Source organism: Camponotus floridanus, unplaced genomic scaffold (genome assembly GCF_003227725.1).
Source record: "Camponotus floridanus strain SB8 unplaced genomic scaffold, Cflo_v7.5 scaffold95, whole genome shotgun sequence".
Classification (NCBI taxonomy): Eukaryota; Metazoa; Arthropoda; class Insecta; order Hymenoptera; family Formicidae; genus Camponotus; species Camponotus floridanus.
The window spans coordinates 599,029-623,259 of record NW_020229866.1 but is presented as its reverse complement, the minus strand read 5'-3'; the positions used below and the strand labels follow the sequence as shown (position 1 = coordinate 623,259).

Genomic DNA, 24,231 nt, shown 5'->3' with positions numbered 1-24,231 from the left:
CAATGCCACGATTCTGGAAGATCTATGCCAACGACGTTCTGAACGCGCTCTCGTACAACGCGTTTACGCGATGTCGGCGAAGCGTGCGTCTCCGAGAGAACTTTTAAAGTTTGATTATTTTAAATTATTTCACTCTCTGAAATTCAGAGACATTCAAAAAGTAGCTCGGTATATTTAATTGATTAAATTTGAACTTTGCAAAATTTATCATAAGAATTATTCTTTTATATTTTTATTTTCTTTGTATATTTCTATTTTTCTTTACGTTTATCATTAGGCAATAATCTACTATCTATACTTTAGAAGTGTTTGAGAATGCTAAAGTCTCGGAAACAGCACCGACAATAATTCGACCTGGATCTTCTGTCGCGTATCGGATGGGAAAAAGTCGATCGGAAATAATAAATACATCGCGAATCGAGATGGAGGACTGCGGGAGTTCGTCATTGATATTCGCATAGGTTTTCTTTGCCGGTACCGCTAATAACTTATCCGGTAGACGATAGCCAGCGTCCGCTTCTTGCGCGTCTATCGAGTGTCTCGTGGACTAATGCTTTGTGCCGTAGATTGGCCGTCGTCAAGCGAATGTTTTACGAGCAGGAGTGCTCTCTGTGTGGTCCTCGTGTCAAAATGTGTCAAAACTCGAGTTCGTGGTCTCGCCGTGTTTAATAAAAAGCGGTTCGGTGGTCCTACAAATTAACGGGCTGTCCTGATGGAAGACACGTCTGCTACTTACATGGAGGATGGGAAAAAAGAGGAAGAGGGAGAGAGAAAGAGGTGAATAAACGCTTTATTAGGATCTCATTTGACAAGGTTGGGAAATGCACAATTGAATAATGAGGAGTAATTAAAGAATGGTCTGTCGCAAATTTAAATTTTATCTCACTTCGCACTCATCGGTTGTAGAAATAACTCCTTGAGCAGGAGTGCAGATAACATTTGGTGAGGCTTGGTATTTTAATTGCGACGAAGAAAAACAACTTATTTTTATCGAGAATGGGAAGATTCGCGTGTCATATTCGCTCCAAGCGAGAATACTCGGCGGTGATTTGCTTCCTAACATAGCTCGTCCTTCCTACGTCACATACGAACGATCCTCTTTCGCCTTTACGACTATCGAACGAACCGAGAAGCGATCGTCCTTGGTAATTACACTCGCTACTGCGTGCAAATGCAGCAAGGAATAATACGCCGGAAAATTGTAGCGGGTTTTACACCGCAAATGCGAAAGTTCACGCTGCAATTCTCGATCATATGATCTTTTTTCTTTACAATCTTGTACGAATGCGAATATTATGTTCTCATAGAATATCGTTTATTATTGATATGAAAATGATAATATGAAAATAATTGCGCAAATGTACAATTTACATATACAATACTTCCCTGATAATATAATTAAATAATATAATTAAAAAATTAAAAAATTAAACAATTTTTGACTGTTTGAAGAAAAGATTTTTTTTCAATTTTTGGTAAAAAATTTTAAAACAGCATTGTTATTTGAACAATGACACATTGACTGAACGATCGAGGCATTTGCGAAAGCCGGTCATTCGATTGGTCCATCGAAATTAATGTTGCATTATACTTCGCCATACATTTCTTCTTAAATTCCTTACGATTGCGATCAATTAACACTTAAACAAGTATTTCTCAAGTATAAAGTATGCAAATAAAATTAACGCAAGCTTTGCGAAAAATATACGAATATAAACATTTAAAAAAGAGGATATAAAATCACTTCTGCCAGAGTGAAAACATTTTTTTCTCCATCCGTGGCACGTCCCCACGCTTTCGATCGTTTCTGATTGAGATAAAATCAGCGGTTTAAACTCGCGGCGAATGGAGGTGCATCGTTCGATAGAATCGAACGCTTGATTTTCTATGGGATAGGATGTAGCTATTGTGCAGAGTGCTGAATGCGCGACCGTACATGTGTAAATGGATCCAATTGCGGGACACAGTTTACGTTCTCAGTCGCGCAAAACGTTTGCCTACTATAGATTTCTATCGATAAAGTCTTGCCTTCATCTCGTTCGAGCACGTCGGTCGAATACTTCCGCTTGTCGAATTTATTTCAAGATCATGATGCGCTTTCAACAAGAGAATCCGATCCTTTTTCTCACATATTTATTCATATACATTAAGTCCACATGTTACATCGTATAAGCATGTATGTTTATGTATATATAGAATATAAATATTCCATCTTATGAAGAAACCGGACGCATTAGAAGGTGTGTTATCTCATTGCATACGCGTTGACGTAAATGTTTAATTATGACACAATTCCACGTGTATAGTTAAAAGATATAGACAGGATATCAACGAAGAAACTGCGTTAACCGCAGAATAATGAACAATAAAAGATCGGATGTTATATAATATGTACCGTACACTTTCAATATACGATATTCAACGATCATCAAAATAACCGTTCTTTACAACTTATCATCTCTCCGGCTTTCGTTCGGAAAAAAATTTTTTCAAGTTTACAAATGAAAAAGAAAATTTCTGAATTACACCTCATAAATCTTATTGACTTTTAACGTCTTTTTTCTTTTTTTTTTGAAAATTATTGCATCATTCAAAGTGCCAAAAGAAGCCGCGTTTATTGTGTTATAGATTCAATATTTCTTTTTTTACAACCTTGTCAAATATTTTCGAAAATCACTATCAAACTTTCTATTATATAACCATTTCCTGTTTTCTCATTTTTTTTCTTTGAAGTTTTAGGATATTCAGAAATAATCTTGTTAATTATGTGCACGCGAGAATCTTATGCCAACAAATCATTTTTTTGTAATTGTCAATTTTTATTTATTATTTCTTTTCATTTTTACCTCAGCGCGGTATTCGCCTATAAAATTATCTTCATCCGACTATTAATACGAATGTAATGTGTATAATGCACACTTGCAATTGCGCCTAATTTATTAACAATTATCATCTATTCACGGGCGCATAAATTCGAGCGCGCCTATTAACGAATGCGTTTAATTAAAAGAGGCGGAAAGTGCCGGCGTTTCCCGTTCCACGTGTCTCGCGTGTGCCACTGCATTATTCTTAGAATGCTAATTGAAAATTAACCGGTTGCTCGGGTCAGCGGAAACCGCTAGAACGTATTGCCGACTCGACCAGCGATACAATGGACCCGCAGCCATAATCCGCCGCAACCGGCGGCTTCCGTACGTTGAATTCCGACAAACTGCGTCGATCTATTCCGGGGCTCGTTATTACGGCGGCGAATTACGAAGACGATGACCGCGCACACATCGAAACGGAGCAAAAAGCCCCGTTTTTCGCGTAAAACGATCGACGTTGCTCGGCTTTCTGTCGTAAAATCGCGCCCACACAGTTCGATGAGCCGCGCGACCGACCAACAACGTGAGAATGTTCGCGTGACGATAAAAGTTACGCTGAATTTTACGTTCTTCGCGTTCTTGTGTCCCCGATCTCGCTGTGAGAGCTCGCAGATGGACCGCGACGCGTTCATCCATATATTATGAATACGAGCGCGGACGCCGTCTTATTTTCCGAAATTCGCGCATCGACGATGATTTTGGGTCGCGCGGCAAATTTATAGCAACGATAAAATGGTATCTTTGTATCGATCACGTCGCCGGCGGTCACATAACAGTATATTAGTTATAACAAGTATGAATTTCGGCGAGTTTCACTTTTGATGCTACATCGCATGTAGAACAAGTAAAAAATTTAATTCTTTCTTTTAGCCTATTTTTAAAAGATGTAAATTATCAAAGATATTTTTCTGTTTTTATTTACCTTAAATTAACAATAAGAGATAATAACTTCTTCACTACTTGACGCAAGAGTTATAACCAAGTAAACATTTTTGGCGAAAGAAGGGATAATAAAAATATCAAAGAAATCGCAAAAGTTAGCCAAGTAAGGCCAAGTAAACATTTTTTTGGCGAAAGAAGGGATAATAAAAATATCAAAGAATCACTTTATATATATAAAGATAAAGATCTCGTGCCCATGTTTAAACTTATATGTCCACATCAATTATCACAAGGCTTATAAATTCAAGTTACATCACTATCTCTTTTGCAGAACAGTTGGACAATTAGAATAGATTTTAATGGATTTACGTTTCAGGAGCGAAATGCGTGTAATCGCATTCGCGGTTCTGCTCGCGGATTGTTCATGTCGCGCGGAATTCCAGCTCGATAAATTCGAATTTTTATATGGGGACGAATATAGTACCGACCATTCAATCGGTACAGCGCGGATCGCACAGGCTACCGTTCACACACACTGTTTGCGGAGGTTTACAAGAAGACCGGTCCATTCAAGAGTCAACTTAACTGAATTATATCTTACAGAGATTTGCACGTGCTAGCCGTATCGCGCGAGTTTACAAAGATTCGCGTGTCCGATGATTTCGCGAAGAGTGCATTAGAATACTAATAAAGAATACTTAAGAGATAACCCAAATAATATGTTTTCAATGCTATCTCTATTCACATAAATGTATATAAAATATTATTATAATACTATTTCTTATTAACGACTATGTGATATGTGATCGCTATATAATATGCGATAAATTATCATCAGCTTAACCAGCGTAGACAGCGGCGCACTATAATCATTCGAAAGTGACGGATGAAAGTGAAGCAGCGGCTTCTTTTTTCTCTCTCGTAGCTTTTTTCTGCTAGAACATTACCGCGCTTCCATTGGCGAGAGGTACCGCGAGAATCGCACACACGCGAGGACTATACGACGTTCTTCGGTGGAGTGTGCGGAGAGGAAAATGATCAAGAGATGGAGAGAGAGAACGTAAAAGGAGAACGAGTTGGGAGAAGAGAGATGGAGACATAGAGCGAGACGTGAGCTCCTCGCGAGGGAACGATTACCGATGACTTACGTATGCAGGCAATCCCGTGTTGTGTTTGCGCAATTATTGGAACACCTTGTGTGTCCGTAATAAATGGCGGAATATGCCCTGAAAGGTGTTAGTTCAAGATCATCCGGTGATACAAGAGATGCCGCTACGCTACCGCGACCACGTTTCGCGATTTCATCATCGCGACGACGATGACGATGACGGTGATGTCGGTCATCCGCGACTATCTTATAGATATGTTTATGTAATCGCGACATTAAGAATATTAAGGTTAGTCTCGATCGAGGAAAGTCGCATCTATCTACTTTTTCTACCCTATTCTTCTCGTTCGTTCTGTTTCCTCCTCGTTCCGCTCGCATCGCCATCGTGCATAAAAGCGATTCGATTCTTTATGCGTTTACTGTCCTCCTTCCACACGGACTCGCGAAAGGTCTGAGATGTTCGCGGATCGCGATCGGGTTCGCGTCGACGTCCAATCAAGATTACGTTTTACGCAATTATGCATGCCGTAATGCGCCTCGAAATTAAATTATGCGCGACGCGCATGTTGCGAAATTTATGACATAGCTTATCGATCGTTCGAACAACGGGCCTTGATCTTAAACGGTGGGTGTAATGTTACTGTCTTCGCTCACTTTTTTCTCTTTACTTTTCTCGTTTTGCAGTTTCGTATTCCAACTTATGATAGACACATCAGATTCTGCAGATTTATTTTGTGCAATTTTTTTGCTTCGAGTACCGAATCAAATCCTGCTAAAGATTAATGAGAAATATTGGATTCAAATATTAAATAATATTAAATCGAATATATTTCGAAAGAAAATAGTAATCAAAAATTTCAAGTCAAATTGAAATATTTTAATGCAATATTTAATGTAATTCTTTGAGAGTATAACTTTTCAAAGCGCTTTTTATAATAATAAAATAGTGTATATTTTATAAAAATATTAACCAACAAATATTTACATTTCTTTCTTTTTTTCTCTCGATATTCCTTCGTTTCTCGCATAATCACACATATGTTCTGTCGTTGACTACTGCCGTCTAGTACGAGTATTTCAATGCGCCATGACGTGGGAGTAATTGCGACACGCATACGTACGCATGCATAGGCACACGGACGCGTAACGCCATCGTCGACCTTGCGCCCGTCTTCCTTGTAAGGCGCAATCGAGTGCTTTGTGCCTACGATCAATTACGAGACATATCTACTTTTGTCGCTCTCGTTGCTTAACGATGTGGCCTAATTAAGGTCCGACGATTAATCCCATCGCTCGTTTCGAGACTTCTTTTATGATTTCTTTTTTGTCTCTTTCCTCGATGTCGATTCCCTCATCTCCTTGCGAAAGGATTATGGAATTTCATGGTCACGTCTTGTAATAAATAATGGCGTAAAAAATTTATACACGTTAATATAAAAATATTTCACGTACTTGAGAAATTGACCTCAGATTAATTCGATTATTTAGAGATGTTTAACTGTGTTTAACACATCAAAGGATAAAAATTTATTACGCATGCTTTTTGCATATAATTTAAGTTTCGGTAACTTTTTGAAATACAGTATCTCAGTTCGTGTACTTTGTTTATAGATGATAAGAATTCTTAGAGTTTCTCGTTATGCATTTATTTTTTCTAGAAATGTAAGATAAAATTTCGATTATTATAATCGCTCACAACACACAGTTTCATACATAATAATATATTCTTTTATATCGACGCGCTTTTTTTGAAATTCATTCAAAAAGAAAATATTTCTTTTCTATCGTTGATTGTCTACAAATATATATACATATTGAAATTGTAGATTTCCCGCACTCCGTTTCCAAGCTCACGAATACTTGGAATCGTTCGATCGAAATGCCTGGGAAAATAGACGAGGGACGAAACACAATAATCTTGTAGCTTCGTATTCCCATCCCACATTTAATGCTAAACACGGTCATATAACTCGCAGCCCACGCCTGACGTCAACTAGGATCTTCATATTAGACAATTTTGCGGGACTTAGAATCGCGTACAGCAATGTTTACGATTAAGTGCGGATTGTAAATAAGGACTGCAGAGAGGGACTCTTTGAATATCCAAACGTATGTTCGAGGAAATATTCATATCCCACGTTGGACTTTTAAATTCAGTCGCGATTCGTGGAAAAAGAGTCCGATCCGCAATCGCGGACGCGTACGTCGAGCGGAGGAGGATCGCTCGCGGAGTAGGGTATCCTGGCCGAGGATGATCTCTCGAGTGAGAGGACGGCTTGTCCTTGTCTACTACCTCGGTGCGAATAGCGCGGCACGATGCATACATCATACGGAGCCTGGTCGGCTCTTCTCTCAAGATCAGGCGTTCTCGCGTGTGACCACACATGTGTAATTCCAATTAACATTGCAGCGCGCGCGCACGTACGCAAGCAGGCTCGCATTACACGGCGCGCGCAAAGTTACACGCGGATTATTCCGCGCTAAGGTTAACGCGTACAGCGTCTGATTGACTGACTGGTTGACTTTTTTTCCTTCCCGCAATCTTTCACGGATTCTCCGCCCGCCGTCGTTCATTCGCCGCTCATTCGCTCGCTCATCTCATTCGCGCTGTGGACGTACGCAGATTTTGCGCGATGTCGACATCGCACAGTATGGAATTTGCTACGATTTCGCGGAAATGCGCTAGCGAAATCGTTGAAGCGATTTACGCGGTATTTCACGGTAATAATGCGCCAGACATGAAAATCAATCCGCTGATTGGTCGAGAGATCACGTTCTGCGATAGAGCGAAAGGATTTTCAGATAATTGCCGTATTTTCCTAAGTCTCTCGTAAATGCGGGAGATGAATGCTCATGCCAAGTCTAATAACGCGCTTAGATTTATTCGCGCGCAATGTATTCTTCGAATAGATTTTGCGAATGTGTCTTGGATATTTTCGCTCGCTAATGATACGATTGATAAATATTATCGAATTCATTTAATTCTGCAATAGCATACCACGCGTAAAATAAAGGCCGATAAACAACATCAATTTTAATTTTACTCATGCAAAATCATCGTATGACTCCGCTTGTTAAATCGCGCGCAATTCAACGAATTCCAGCGAGAGAGTCGAATTAAACGACAATACCAAGGATTGGAATAATCTTTAGACGTAATGTATTCGCGATATACCCTTACGAGGCACACGATCGCGCCAACAAATCCGCACGATCGGTGAGCACCATCGTCCCGCCGCTATCTCTCTTCTTTCTCTTTACGCGAGAAGATTCGCGTCTCCACGGCGAGGATCGCGGACCACACACGACGAGGCAAGTGTATCGTAAGTAGCTTCTATTTCGAGAGAAAATATTATCGTAACGCCGCGCGCGTCCGCACCCGCGGACATGTTATACCTGCGCGCCTCTTACACCACGTGCTCCTTCGTATCGCCGGCTCGAAATAATATTTGGCCGCGCGAGTAGCCATAAAGATCGCGATACCGCGGGATCGTCCAGGTGCATAAACGATCCGCTGCACCATTTAGGACCGCGCTAAACCCGGCAATATTCTCTATCCCCGGCTCACCTTCATTCGTTTGTCGTTATCTCGTGAAATCGGCGTTCGAGCGCCTTCCAGAGTGCCTCGACTCATTGTCGTCGAGAGACGCGACAATTATCGGTATAAAAGAAACGTCGCCGGTTATTGTGATCGACCCGTGCAGGAAAAATCGACTGGTTCTCGGATCGACTCGCCGGATCCTCCCACCTTCTTTCACGCGCTCGTCGCGCGTGGTCGATCCTCTACAAATGCGAAATTTATCTTCGATCTGGACCGAGGGATCGCGGCCACGGCGAAGGGCGCTCCCGACTCCCTATTGTTGGCCAGGTCCGGTCAGTGGGTCCGTCATTATTGTCCGCGCCGCTCGAGAATGGATGTTTTGGGTTTTCGTGAATACGCCGAGTGACACCTTCGAGTGCTATTCCTCGGACCTTCCCTACATATTTCTTTCTGATACCCTCCCTTTCCTCGTGCTCTTGTGCTCTGCCCTATCTCTTTCATTCTTATTTCGCGCTCTCGTTCCTCGAACCGGTATTCTTTTTCTTTCTCTCAACTCGACCGTCTCGCGACGAGTAGCCAAAGATGCGAAATGATCGTTTATCGTTCGAGGATGGAACGAACTGGTCGTCCCCGACTGAGTTAATATATCACCTTTCTCCCTTCTTTTACTTGTAATCTTTTCGAAAGATTAGAGATGCGCTTTGATTTATCTGAACCATGATGTTTATAAGATTTATTTTGCAATTAATCTCAGATGCGCGAACTCGATTTGATATTGCACCAGAAGTCGTTAAATGTATTAGATATATTTATAGTCACAAATAAATACATACATTTATATCAAAATAAGAAGAATTAGAGATGCTCTTTGATTTATTTGAATTTGATTTCAAACGCTTCGGGTATCTAAACAATTAATTTATAGGAGATGTATCAAGATATATTTTATAATTTGAAGGATGATGAAAGGATAATACATTATATCTTTGCACACATAATTTATTACGTGCAATTTGCAATTTATATTTGATATCTTCTCAAACTTTAAAAAGATTTAAAAGATTACCATATTTCTTAGAACATGAGTATATTCTGCTTTTATTAATATAAATATATAACAGTTTAAAAAAATTTCCCGTTTAATTGCAAAACTATTGAATGAATTTCAATATCACTGCTAAGAAAATGGAAGCTGTAGCCGAGAATACGTTGTATGTAGAAGAAGAAAAAGAATCACGAGAAACACGTATTTAACGTCTTTAAGGCCGCGTCAGTCACGCTCTGGTTACGTCATTGCACTCGCGATTATAGTACAGAGATAATTGTGACTACATAAGTAGTATCGAGCGAAAACAGATGTTTTCCGACGATAATACGCCACGTTCATCGGGAATAAGTAATTCATGCATTCCGCGAAAACAGAACAATTTTTTATCCATTTAATCATGCAACGCCTTCAGTTTTCACGAACAGGATTCGAAGTCGATTATCTATCTTTCATGTATAATTTATCTTTCATAATACATTCCTTCGATATTTTTCCTTCCATATTTGATGTAATATTCGCGTGTGTAATATTTTACTCCTTTTGTGTTTTGGAACACATTAAACATAATACAGGATTTGTTTCTACACTATATTATTGTGCTATCTAATATCTTTGCACATTTTAGAAAATATAAAAATTTAAGCAATTGATATATTTTTTAAAAGTCATTTATATAAAGGAAATATAATACATAAAACATACAAGTCATCAAAATGATACTTTATTGCAAATAATTTAAACTTAGCATATTTTTCCTGTAGAAATAAAACAACTTTTAGTCGACGAAAATGCGATTCCCATAGATAATTTGCGCCTAATGTCTCGAGAAAAATGGGACGAACATCTGTCATAAAGCTTTCCGTCCGATCATTAGTACAAAGTAGCGACACGTTTCGAGACCCGTGAAATCCTAAGAATCTCGTTATGCGTAACCGAGTACACGGAAGTGACACAATGGCGGGCGCCTGGTTGGGAAAAAAAGGGAACGTTTCGTCCCTTAATCTGACGGCGCACATAAATTCGCGGGAACGAGTCAGTTTTCGCCGATACAAATCCCGGACCGCGCCTAAAAGGGTTTTTGCCAGATGTTCAATCAGGGTGGCACGATTCCTCTCGGCGAACCGTCAAAAAAGAAGTGCCAAGATTCAATAAGCAATTCATTCGAAATGTGCTAAAATAAAACGAACAATGTTTGCTAGTTATAAAGGCAATGCTAAAAATTAAGAAAAAAAAACTACATGCAACATATGGCGTGTCGTTTTTATGAGTTTCTTCCTTGTAGATTTTCGTTCTTTCTTGTAAAAAAAAAGATAGAGATGTGTCATAATGAACGTTATTAAAGGGTAGTTTACGGTTGGTCGATGTTGCATATCGAAGGGTTGACAAATGCTCTAAGCTACTTTTTTGTAGAAAATAGAGACAGATTACGGGATATATCATAGACATACATCAAGGAGCATAGGTTGCGATGCTAGTAGCGCGATGTCGAGCCCAAAGTTCTCGTGCATGGTTCCGGTGCGCACGTGTGATGACCCCGGTGCACCGACGGTGCGGAGGTAACACGCGCGCGGCGCGACCGAGTGCCCTTGAATTAAAATGGTAATAGAAATGTACGAGATTTGAATTGCGAATGTCATAGCGTGCGCTGCAGCCGAGCCCGGGATATGTATATGCTAAGCAGCGCCTTGTTTTGAATTTAGAACAGGCGCCATCTTGCCGCCGAGCGGTTTGCTCTTTGCCCCCTTCCAGCGAGCAATTCGTGCCGAAGATCGTCGCGACCAATGGGAATGCATTCAGGAAACCACGTACGGTACAGTAGTAACTTGTAGGAGGTAATATACGTGTTTATTTCAAAGGGCAATAATGCCTTTTGTAGCAAACTTATTAACTTGAACTTTTCATCCTTTTTTACTTATAATTTTTTTCTATAGCCTGTCGTTGCAACCCTTTTCGCAGTTGTTTGTGTATGGACTATGTAATAGTTTGTCTTTATGTTATTTATACAATGAAAATCCCTTTTAAAATAAATATATATTTATTATAAATATATATTATTATTCCATGGTTATCGTAATAGAAATAAATTTTCATTTACAAAATATCCATACATAAGTGGTTATTAAAAAATTATATATATCGTAATACTAATAATAAATTTAAGGAAATATGATTAAAACAAAAAAATTTTAATAAATTTTTTTAATTGGCGAACTATTCTCTCTCTCTCTCTCTTTCTTACGCTACTTTATAAATTTTACCGCTTTAATAAATGTTTTTAGAATTTCCTCTTAATCTATTTAACAAATGTATATTTAGCTTTAAAAATTAAGTAATAAAAAAACAAATAAGGAAATATACTTTACTTTCTAATATATTATATAATAGTACTACAAAAATCAATCGCCCAATTAAAAATTAATTAGTGAGCCTTTCTTTTGTACGACTTTTACAATACTTATTTAGAATGAACAAAAGACGAGCATTTTTCATGAGTGTGAAAAAAGATATAGGCGTATAAAAAAAATATGTAAAGAAAAGAAAAAGGAAATGATTTCGTCTTATATTCTTGTGGGCACAAATCACCAGCATCTCTGCCATTGTTAAGATCTTTCTCCACATCGTATTATTCGTTCACCTAAGTCAACAGTTCCTTTTAAGAGCATTGGCGTACAATCTTCTCTTTTTAGCTCCTTTTTATCCGTCGACATTTTTCGACCAACGTGACCATCACTGGTTTTCAATAATAGTAGTATTCGCTAAGCAACAGCAGAATAAGAAAAAGAAATTTAAAATTATTCTGACAGGCATAACACAACAGTACAAAAAAGATAGAAAATCTATCTATGTATATAAAAGAGCATAATATCAAAGAAATAATGTATAACAGTTCCAAATCTTTTAAAGCTTTAAAAGCTGGCCAAAATTAAATTAAAGAAATAATACAAATAATAGTTCTAAATCTTTAGAATATATTTTAGCCAAATCTCATTTTTAAAATGTCGATTTGTAATAATTATTTTTATTTAACTATATTGATTTTATTTAACTATATTGATGAATCATAAAATTGTCAGAGCAGTCCTTTCTTCCTTCGACTAAAAAAATGAGTAATCATCCATTATTTTATTTTCATTTCCACACATTATTGCAATTTTTAAGTATTTTTTACAATATATTTCTGGTATTTTTTAAAAATATTAAACAATGACAAAAAATAATATTTGATTTTATTTCTTTCATTTGATTTCGCTTTCATAAAATTTATATAAAAGCAATCAATTAAAATAAATTTAACATTTATAAGATTTTTTTAAAGAAAAATTTGATTTACTTTTTATTATTACAGTAAAACTTATATTACAATAAATTGTATTCATAAATCTATAAATGCAAATGCTTGATAATGCTCAAATAAAATATCATTTTTAATATTAATTCATAAAAATAAATATTCATAATAATAAAATTAATTCATAATTCATAAAGTATATGTTAACTATGTATCTAAATCTTAAAGAAAATGTTGCAAAAAATCTATAAAATTTATTAAAAATTCATATAAATATTATAAATAATTTCAAGCAGATTTAGAAGTTTTTGAGAAAGAGGGGAAACTATGATACAATTACATTTTTTTAAAATTAGAAAGAAAATATATTCTACTTGTAAGACATTGCATAATATGCTCATACATGTGTGAAAGTGATCAAAAATGAAATCAATAAAACGATTGCAAGAAATATCCTCTTAATACAAATTCTTATGATCGCATTATCATGTTTATGCATATTCTCGTTTATTAATTTTACAAAACATTCATATGTTACATAGAAATTCTTAAAAAATTGCCGACTCCAAAGATCAAACGTACAGAATATTAACGAATCGAAATGATGCTTTCGAAGATTATTAAGGCTCTCGTACATTTCTCTAATTGTATGATCTTAATTCGCGCGCGTTATTTCAGCGCATACATTACGGTTGGATATCGAAAAGTGTGTCGTAATATGCAATCGCGGCCATCCGTGATGTCCGATTTTAATTATGCCTTATAATTTCATGGCATTACATAAGAATAATAAGACGGGGATCGATTTCGTCTGGCTCGATCGGGAGATGTTGCTGGCAGAAAATTCCATCCGTTTATTCTCGCGGAAAGACGCAGCGGGTTCCGATAAGAATAATCCCTCCGAGAAAAAGATTTCTGGAGGATCTAAGAAGGCGCACGCGTTTAATTGTTTTGAAGCACGCAACACCGACTTTACGCAAACCTCGAATGCGCAATCGGCGAATGTACACGACGAGAACGAGTATTGGCGGACCGAGTTCAAAACCGCAGGGCGTCGATGACCCTTTCGCGTAAACGGAGAAATATTTAATTGGCGTGTAACGCGTGGGTTATCTTGAAACTTTATAGGAATATCAAACCGTGTGGCGGTATTTCCGGTAATAGAAATCGCCGCGTATCGATGCGTTTTTTCAATTCTCTTATTCTCCGATACGATGACATTGCCGCACAATCGACATATCGCACCGGTTTATCGTCAGCCGATGAACCTCTGTCTGCGGAATCGTGCGAGGAATGCCAATTATAGGTGCTCCCCCTTTTGACCTGCGCGCAGGAGGCATGCCTTTCGCGTCGTTTCGCGAAAAATTTTAATACGCTCGCGTCTCAAGTGAGCATTTAGATTTTAAATCTCTGCCAAAGCTGTGCCGCACTCGAGAGCGGAGGTCTAGCGGAAACGAATAAAGCCTGATAATTATGAGATATGTATCTCGAATTTCCTTTCAAGAGTATTGATGCGCGGATGTTATAAAGATTGCTTTATAAACGGTTGTTTAAAATACCCAAATAAAATATGAAAAATATTGCCGATATCAGTGTTACTATATCAATGGACATAATACGTTTATAATTTTTTATTATTTTTTGTATACGATTAATATGTAAAGTAGAATCGTGCGTATAAATTGGATCAATTAATATCATATCGCAAGTTTTATTTTAAATGGAATATATCGAAAAGTGATTTAGAGAGAGATTATATTGTTATATTATATTTTATCTCTCTTATAAGATATATATTTGTTTTAGCTTCGCTTTTAAGACTTCAAATTAAATTAAAAGTTACAAAATTATTAAAATAATATTAAATATAATAATTTACTTTATAATAGTATTCATTATATCAATTTTTAATGCAAAAAAATAAAGTGTCATAAATATTCGTGTTATAAGATTTCTTATTAAACTCGTTATTTCGATTATTTATGAGAATAGAATTAAAACTTTTTTTATAAATAATAAATTTCACATCTTCACACTTTTAACATCCTGTAATTATATTGTAGAAATCAGAGCTATGAATTTAGCCAACTACGCACTTCTCTCTCCTCTGAGTCCGTCATGTGTTGCCGTATCGTTCGTTTTCGACGCGAGGAATCGACTTCCGCATCGATGGAAACATAGTCATATCGATGTGCGGCCGCAGATATAACCGGTACCCCATGTGTGGAGCGTTGTTCGCGATCAATAGATCGCTGTACCGGCGAATCGGCGATCTGGCGGGATCTAGCAGCGGGAGATCGTGTAGCGATCGTTCGTTTCGCGATCGCGCACAATACGAATCGTACGTTCCGGGGTCGTACCGGGGGCGACCATCTATGTACACACTACACTTAGATCCGTGAGAAGTGCCCGAACCAGTACACCGGTCTTGCGTATAAAAGATACTTTTTAAGTGTGCACATCGTTTCATGTTCGATGCTCGAAAATTGAGCTTTTTATCAAACCGGCCATAATTAATTCCCATTAACCGACGTGTCGTTTCTCGCGAATTGAAAGATTGAGATTTCGCACGTGAATTATTATTTTTTAAAGATAAATTTTGAGTAATATGTAAAAAATTTTCAAATATGTCTGATAATTATATAAGGGTAATTTTTAAATATGATTTTGTAATAATTTGATTTGAAACTATCAAGCGATAATTGCGAGAATAATTAAATTCAAATATCAAATGAAAGTCATATGAATTTGACGTTGTATGTCTTCAATTGATTTTATTATTGGCTCATTTTTCAATTGGATGTTTATCTTCGAAATACCGTTTACGGATCACACATGCACACAGTTATTTCATAAGAATGTTCAAAGTAACTTTGAGTTTAATCTGATTTTAAAACTTAATACAGAGTCTTATACACGTTGCATGCTATGTCATTTAAATATTTTATAAACGTACGTTACGTTCTTTAAATATTTTACATGTCGAGTATTTATATGTATGTTTCATTTACATGATTAGACTAGGCATGTCACATGTACTTACGAGGCATATTCATGTTCGTCTTCGTCACCTTTCTCTCGAAGAAACCCGCGGATATTCTTCGCTCGCGAAAAGTATGCGATGTAAAGTATCTCGTCGCGGACATTATATTACGCCAAGCATATCTGATGCTGTACACATACAGGGTGTCTGATAACTCGTTTCGTTTTGCAAAATTTTTCATGGTATTTAGAATAATTTAAGAAACGTACAATCTCGTATTTCCTAGACTTTATGACTCATTTATTCAAAACGTAACAAAATTTCGCTCTTCTCGCAAATCGGTTCTCCGATTGTAAACGACAATAAATTTACATTTAAGTTCAAAATCATTTCGAGTTTTATTTTCGTTATACTGATCGTAATGGCAAATCAAATTGCGTTTTCGTAAGCTGCGTATAGTCGGACACCTTGTATACCTGCATCCGCCACACTCATGTTGCGCCTGACGAGTACGAAATAATGTAAAGATCGGACGCGGCAGCTGCCGCCAGTCTGTGCCGTATCAAAGGATTTGCTGATTCAGACCCGTGGAACGAAAGGAAGTCTCGTTTCTTGACTAAGAATCGAAACATCGATCGATCATCGAGGGCGTAACGTCTTGAGCCACGTATATCTGGCGCAGAAAGCAGTTTTCAAAGACCGAGAGTAAGAATTATACCAAAGATTTATTTTGTGCAGCTATATATGTTGCATGGGAACAAGCACGGATGTTTCCCATAATATGTATCTTACAAATGCAACGATCTCCAGTGTGTGAACGATTTATTAAATTTAATCAAATATTTTACAGAGATAATTCAAGCCTTTAAAATCCAATCATTACATTTTGTATTGTATTTTTTTAGCCAAAATGGTCGGCTTTTACAAAGTAAAGAAAATATAGAGTAGTCCGACGTTAAATCAATCATTTTAAATATTTAAAAATCTTTAAGTTTTAAAAGAACTTTTAGCCAAAATGGTCGGCTTTTACAAAGTAAAGAAAATATAGAGTAGTCCGACGTTAAATCAATCATTTTAAATATTTAAAAATCTTTAAGTTTTAAAAGAACTTTTAGCCAAAATAGTCGGCTTTTACAAAGTAAAGAAAATATAGAGTAGTCCGACGTTAAATCAATCATTTTAAATATTTAAAAATCTTTAAGTTTTAAAAGAACTTTTAAAGTTGTTAAAAACCTTTAAGTTTTAAAAGAACTTTTTAAACAAAAGTTATTTGGTTCTGAAAAAGGAAAGAAAATAGGAATATTATATTATTTTATGCATGAAAAGATTATCGAAAAATGATTTATGGATCATCTTTTATTTTGTAAATGAAAATATTTTCTAAAATGTAATTCCTAACATTCCTAACATTCCTATCTCTATTTTCTTTTTCTCTTCAGAATCAAACACAACTTTTGTCTAAAAAGTTTTATTCTAAAATTACTAGGTTTTAAGATATTTAAGATGATTGATTTAAGTGGATCACCTTGTATATTATTTTATATTTTACTCGTATTTCCAATACATCTAACGAACATCTAAAATTGTTGTTAGATCTATCTCAAACAAAATGATTAATACACAATAGAAATTCAACGAACGCGGCGTTTCATTCATCAAACGATTTTCTTTTGGACGCGGAAAAAAATGCGTACACGATTATCTGAGCCTACCGATCGCGATGACTATCCTGCAGTCTCGTTTTTCACGAAATCAGTTTTCCTTCGATTGCGAATGACAATTCGTTTCCTGGCTTCTGAATGCGCTTATTTCGTTCGATGCGATCCGCAGGGTGTCCCGCATCAAAAACATTTCGCAACGCGATTTATCGGCTGTTTAGTTATTTCGGTCGCTTCCCGTCAGACCGAGTCGACGATACCGTGGTGTCGATCGCTATCTTAATTTTGTATTGTGATCGTCCAAACCGGCCCGGTGTTGTGGGTCTCAATACAAGATAGGCATGTATATCTACGCGATATTTGTGGCCTCTGTACTCTTTGTACATTTCAGATTATAATAGGATCCTCTTGTAAGAAAAGACATAATGCCGACGAATTTCGTCGTTTACGAAACGTCGCGTGAAACATCGTATGTTTGTATCACGTCATGTCGAGAATCGAGCAATCAACACGTCCCGGAGATCGCGCAATCTAATCGATGCTTTTAGCATCGCGTATTTTATGTACAACGTCATCACTGAAGATGTATATTTAGAAAAGTCTCCGGCAAAGCATTAGGAGTTAACGCAATCTAGATTAATGAATCATAGATTGTAATATTATTGAAGATAAAAAGTAAATTTGAGAACGTTTTTTTTTAGAAAATTTTGTTTTATAAAAATAAGAGTATTTATAAAGAGATTAATTTAAATGTTGCAAAGTTCTGTTGAAAAAATTTATAAAAATCAAAACTAATTTTACGAAAAATAATTGAATGAAATTTGTATAACATAAATATTTGTCTCGTATTTTAGACATTTCTATTTAAATGATTGAAGATATAAAATAAGTAAACAATAGCAAATTCGATTTTGGTTGATGTGTTGATTTTATCGAAATATATATTAATATATATTTCACATGTTTTTTATTAATTATTTCTAATGGTGCTGTAAAATATCTTTATTCGTAAAAAATTGTATATCGCGTTAATTAATTTATGAATGCATTAACGATCAAGTTCAGTTTATGTATCGCGTTTCGCGGCGAATCTTGCCGCTGCGCTCTTAAAGTCGCTCGTTAAATTCGTGAAAATGGAAGGAGAGCATGGCAGACTTATAAAGCCGATAATTTACGCATTCGAGAATATCTCGGCTAAGAGATCCGCGGCTTTCGCCGGTCCGAAAATTCCCGAGATGACAAGGCAGGTAGGTAGAGACGGGGTATATGGGCCGCGCCATGTCCACCGATTCAGATGCGTCACGATTAAGGCCGTAGGCGGGTCTCGTGATCAGATTAATAACGTCATAAACCCAATAAAATATCACCATGAATGCCAACAATGCGGGCGAATCCCCCGGGGAATCGGGAGCGAGGCAAGAGTATAGATCGTCCCCGCCGTTTTACTTTTATTTTTTTTCGTCACCCGCCGTTGTCGGTGTCTATCCCTGCTCCCCGGCACGCCGCGCTACATGATCTTCTTTTTTTTCGACTGATGGATGATGCAAATAACTTTTGCCGTCGAATGTGGACTTTTCTCAGCAGGTAGCTGATGCTTTGCTAGCAGCTTTGAAGAAGGAAAAACAGGGAACGAGAGGGATAAAAAAAGAGAAATGCATGCCCAGAAAATCCGGAACATGTCTATTTATGTTACTTTCTTTTTCTTTAGTAAAGAGTAAACGAAGCGAAGATAATTTGCCTTGTGAATGAAAAAAGATAAAAAAAACTCTAATGCTATGATTTTCTTTTTTTAGTTTTGCGATAGTTTTCAGTTTTCATGAAACAGTATCAAGAGGAGCACGATTTCAATGCGTTGAAATTCGAATTTTATGGATATAATTTAATTATATAAAATAAAAAATAACAATATATATATATATATATATATATATAGATTTTCTAAAAAAATATTATATTACAGAAAAAGTATCTAAAATATTGATATAAAAATCCGCTTTCATTACTGAAATAATTATACTTTAATATTATACTTTATCACATAAATATAACATGATTAAAAAGAATCATGAATATCTAAAGATAATAAATAATATGTTACCATGTAAACCAAAATAAGTGCTATGTATAAAACAATAACAATTATTATTTAAAGTGATTGAAGTGACACCTAAAAACGTTTAAATTTAGGAAGAGAAGGTGAGTGACTTGTTTTTAAATCAGATAAAATTCTTTTAAAAAAATATTACGTGGGATAATCTGGAGAAACGAGCTGCAGAGCGTATCACAATCTACGCAGGTGATTCGTAAGACAGTTGACTATCAGATGAAGTCGATAGCATGTGGCAGCGCCTAGTAATGAGTGAAGAAATAGTCGCGCGTCAAGTAGTCCAAATAACGGCATATCCGCGACGAGCAGTCTGTTTACAAGCCATTCCACGTAACGAGCCGTACGCATGGTCGGACGCTTTGTGTTAAGCGATATTAAATAACATTTTACGCAATCCCTCAGAGATATATACTTACGAGAATTGCATAATGGAAAGGCATAAAGCAAGCTTCAGTTGGAGCGAAGCGTTGTGGAATCGTCCTGCGATCTTTATCCCGGTGTATCGCTTATACTGTACATTCGGAGTCTTCGATCGGGCCACGAACGCGATATTTAATCGCATCGATGTTTACCGCACGATGCGATCGACTAGCGAAAGAATGATGGCTGGCCGATCGACATCCGGGCCAGCAATATATTATCGTGTAGCTTGTAGAGCGAGAGAGAGAAAGAGAAAGGAAGAAAGAGAGAGATGAGGAGAGGGGCTGATCATCTAGCTTCTCCATGAGGGTACACCGACAAATTCGTGTCCCGTGGCGAAGGGGGCGGATCTGTCACATCCGCGGAGAGTAATCAGAACCTGCAGCTTTCGCTGTATATCGGGCCATTTCGCTCCGTGTAAGAGGCACGACGGCTATGACAAGCTGAGGTCGCGAGAGGTCGGATATCGATACCTTGAATCGACGGACGATGTCTCTCGTCGTGCTCATCAAGAAGCGACAGCATGGTCCGCAGGTTGCTGCGTCATTCGCACCGGGACACGGGATGCGTATCTGCTATTCGTGGGTCGGCCTGGTCGTGTACTTTTGTTTCTACATCTCGCGTCGTATGAATATTCGGTGCGCGTTTGCATCAGGTCAAATTGAAGATATTATTCTTAATAGAAAAGTATAAGCATCACATTTAAACAGTACATGGAGGTTAATAGAAAAGATTAATAAATTATATTTATATAATTTATTAATCTTATTGATTTTTCTTTTGTAAAAAAACAACAAAAAATACATAAAAGTTAAAGCAAAAATTATACAATATCTTTAGTTTCTGATCCTTCATTATAATCATATTAAATTATATTAGAAATAAATGTTTCAAAATTTTGTGTAAAGTTTTACATAATCTTTTGCTTTTGATGTTATAATATAATCACAATCATCAAAGATCAAACATCAACAGAAAGTTTTTAACACAGGCAATTTTAGACAGACTTATACAGGGTGTCTCATTTTAAATAATAAATATCTCCGAAACGGTACATTAAACAAAAAAATGTTTCAAACAAAAGTTATATGGCTTGAAGGGGGCCATCAGATGGTGGCACTGATTTGACTTGGAGAGTCATTTGAAGGATTAATTTCTTAAATGGAACCTATTTTTATTGCATATTCTTGTAGCTTATTTCGAGAGCTTTCCGAAACTCTCTCTCTCTCTATAATAAAATATTTTTCCCCCAAGTACTTTTCGAGTAAGACAAAATCATTTCTTAATTTCACATAAACCGTAAAATATCTTGTAAAATATTCATTTTTCGATTTTATCTTACCTTAATATTTTTATGTACAAAATAATGAGAGGATCAATTGGTGTAAAGAAAACACATAGTTGTTTTGAAGAAAAAATATGTAATTGTTAATTGCAAATTACATATTTTCATCGAAACAACTATGTGTTTTCTTTACACCAATTGATTCCTCTCATTATTTTGTGCATAAAAGTATTAAGGTAAGATAATTGAAAAATGAATGATATAACTCTTTTGAACTTGTTTGAAACATTTTTTTATTTAACGCACCATTTCGGCGTATTATTTAAAATGGGACACCCTGTATATCATGGCAAACATTTATCAGTTATCGGGCTAAAAAAAAATGTTGACATGTTTTATGGATATTATAAATGTATTATACTTAAAAAATAAAAGAAGAAAGAAGTGTCTCAAGTTTTCTTTTTATTATTCAAGATGAAATTTAAACAGAAAATAATAGGTAGAAAATAAAAAGATCTTGTTCACTCCAAAAAAAGTCATGCAAAGAGAACTTAAAAGCAATATATTTATCATGATGGATAATTTTGGAAAATAACATCTATATACTGCATCCATAAGATAATTCTAATGATACAAATTTAAATTTTTTCACTAATTTTAACAATAGCTGACCGGCAAAGAAAATCTAAAACAGAACTGTAGAAAAGAAATTAAATAAAATAACAATGTATATAAACTATATAAATAAGATAATTTCGTAGCTTCTCGGAAATAATGTACAATGATTTTAAAGAATACAATTTTACTCCTGACACATAAGGATGCACAAGAATGCACGGTCATAAAAAAAACTCATAAATATTTGTTTTATGTTAAAGTCGGAAACTAAAGATGTAACATAAAACTTTAGCGCAGCTGATTTTGGAGATATCCAAAATTCTTATTCTGTTCATAAAAAATCTTTATGTAAAATTTTGAAAATTAGGCATAATTTCTTTATATAATCAAATCGTTAATGAATTATTCATCACGTCAATCTTCCTCAATTTTATGTAAATATTAGTAATAATTTTAAACTCGGTTTAAAATTAATAAAAAAAGAAAAAAGAATAAATAAGTAGTAAAAAAAATGGTGGAAGCCGTTGATGCAAAAAAAGATAGAAAACGCGAAAAAATTATAAAGCTTAAAAAATGTGGTCAATTTATCAAAGCGCGATATGAGTTTTCTCCAGTTGTTATGCAAAAAAATCAGATAAGCTTAGTTTGCATATTTTACTGTATGTCTTACCGCGATGGCAAAGAAATCTGTACTCGCGCGAAGAAACTATCTATATTTATCGTTTATATTAAACTATCGTTTCAAACTACACCGCCTATAAATTAATAAATATAGATAATAGTGACGTGCATCTACATTAATGGTTAGGCTACAATTCTCACCATATATCTACCTTTCATCTCGAAACGTTTCATATCACTTCTGGCTTTGTCATTTTAGAGGCCGTTACACTAACCGACCTTTAGTTTGCGCACAGCTTGTCATCGGCTATTCAGTATATTCAGTATATCTATTCAGTAGATCAAAAACACGTAACATAATTCCACACTTTCCTTTTTTTAACCTTGCACTTTTTTTTAGTTTGTTCGCAATTTTTTAAACGCTCCTAGCAATTCTGGAGAAAAAAAGGTGTCATAAAGGAATTAAAATAAATTGCTGTGGAAGTATTTTATATTGGTGGTATGATATTTTTACCAAGTATAGCGACGTTATTTATTTAATGTGACAGCTTTTCTATTATATTCTTAAAAAACCTTTCAAGAACGCCTATTTTTCCCTTCGATATCTAACTTTCGGCTCTATAAGAAAATTTGGCAAAGTCATAAAAAATCAACTCGGAAAAAGAAGAAAGAATTTCGAGAAAAGAAAGAGTCCTAGTAATTATTTTTACAGTTAGTTGTTTAGGACAACAGAGTTAAGTCTAAAATGTTTTATTCTATAACAGCGGTTCCAAATATTCTTATAATATTTCTACTAACATTACTATATTATTGTTATTTCTTATTATTATCATTATGACTTTTTCTACTTTTATATATTGATTTTTTATATACTCGTTTTTTATATCATGTTATACCATTTTCTAATCAAGAGAAATATATAATTATATAATATTTTTAATATACATGAAACATATCTCTATAAATACATCTTTATTCACAATTTCATTTTCTTCATTAATTCAAATGTAAGATAATAAAATGACTTATCAGATAATCATGTTCGTTAATGTAAAAATTATGTCCTTGTGTAATAAATTGTTAGATACGCGAATCCTTGCTGATATCGCATTGCATCGCGCGAGTAAATTTGCCGGAATCACGACGGAAGAAAAGTTCTCAGAAAGGGGCTAAAGTGGAGCGAACATTCTTCTTGGTAGTTTTCGTGACGTATCGTTACGTGAAACCGGCATCATCGAAGCATAATGAGAGCTTAACGACGGGCATTCACGGTGCGCGCCCGTTTGCTCAAGTGATATGTAAAAATCACCCTCCCGGGGCAGCTGAGATACAAGAGGCCTGTGGCTGAGGATGACTAGCTCATCCAATTGGCTCCAAGGATAAGGCAAAGTGGATGGGGAAGAAATGTATTAAAAAGAAAAGAGAAAACGAACATTTCTTTCTCCGTTCCCCACTCCAATTCCTTTCTTCGAGATCCAAAAAGATCTACGTCGGGCTAATTCGACCAACAAAACGGACGTTTACGCCCGTTTTACATAAGCGCTAAGTCACGACGGTTCTATTTTTTTCTTTCTCGCTCTCGCTTTCTCACCGCCTCTCTCGCTTATCAAAAATCTTAAAAAAGAAGAACATGATCGTCAAGAAATTGAGAGCATCTTTCGATGTTCTGTTGAAAGAAGAACAAGTGATATGTATATAATATAATTTTCTTTCTATCATTCTAAGATATATTATTTTGAGATCTCAAAAAAAACCAACGCGTAAGTAATCAATAAAGAATCTTTTTTATTCGACGATAAATAAT

The 24,231-nt window shown here is 35.8% G+C and overlaps 1 protein-coding gene across 1 annotated transcript in view; it reads left to right on the top strand.

Moving 5' to 3' along the window:
* The first annotated feature begins 636 nt into the window (after positions 1 to 636).
* Positions 637 to 24,231, top strand: part of LOC105255717 (protein embryonic gonad) — an 80,205-nt gene continuing 56,610 nt past the window's right edge. Inside the window, exon 1 of the mRNA XM_025415035.1 lies at positions 637 to 777. The gene's annotated coding sequence lies outside the window, so the exon portion shown is untranslated. The remainder of the gene's footprint in view (positions 778 to 24,231) is intronic.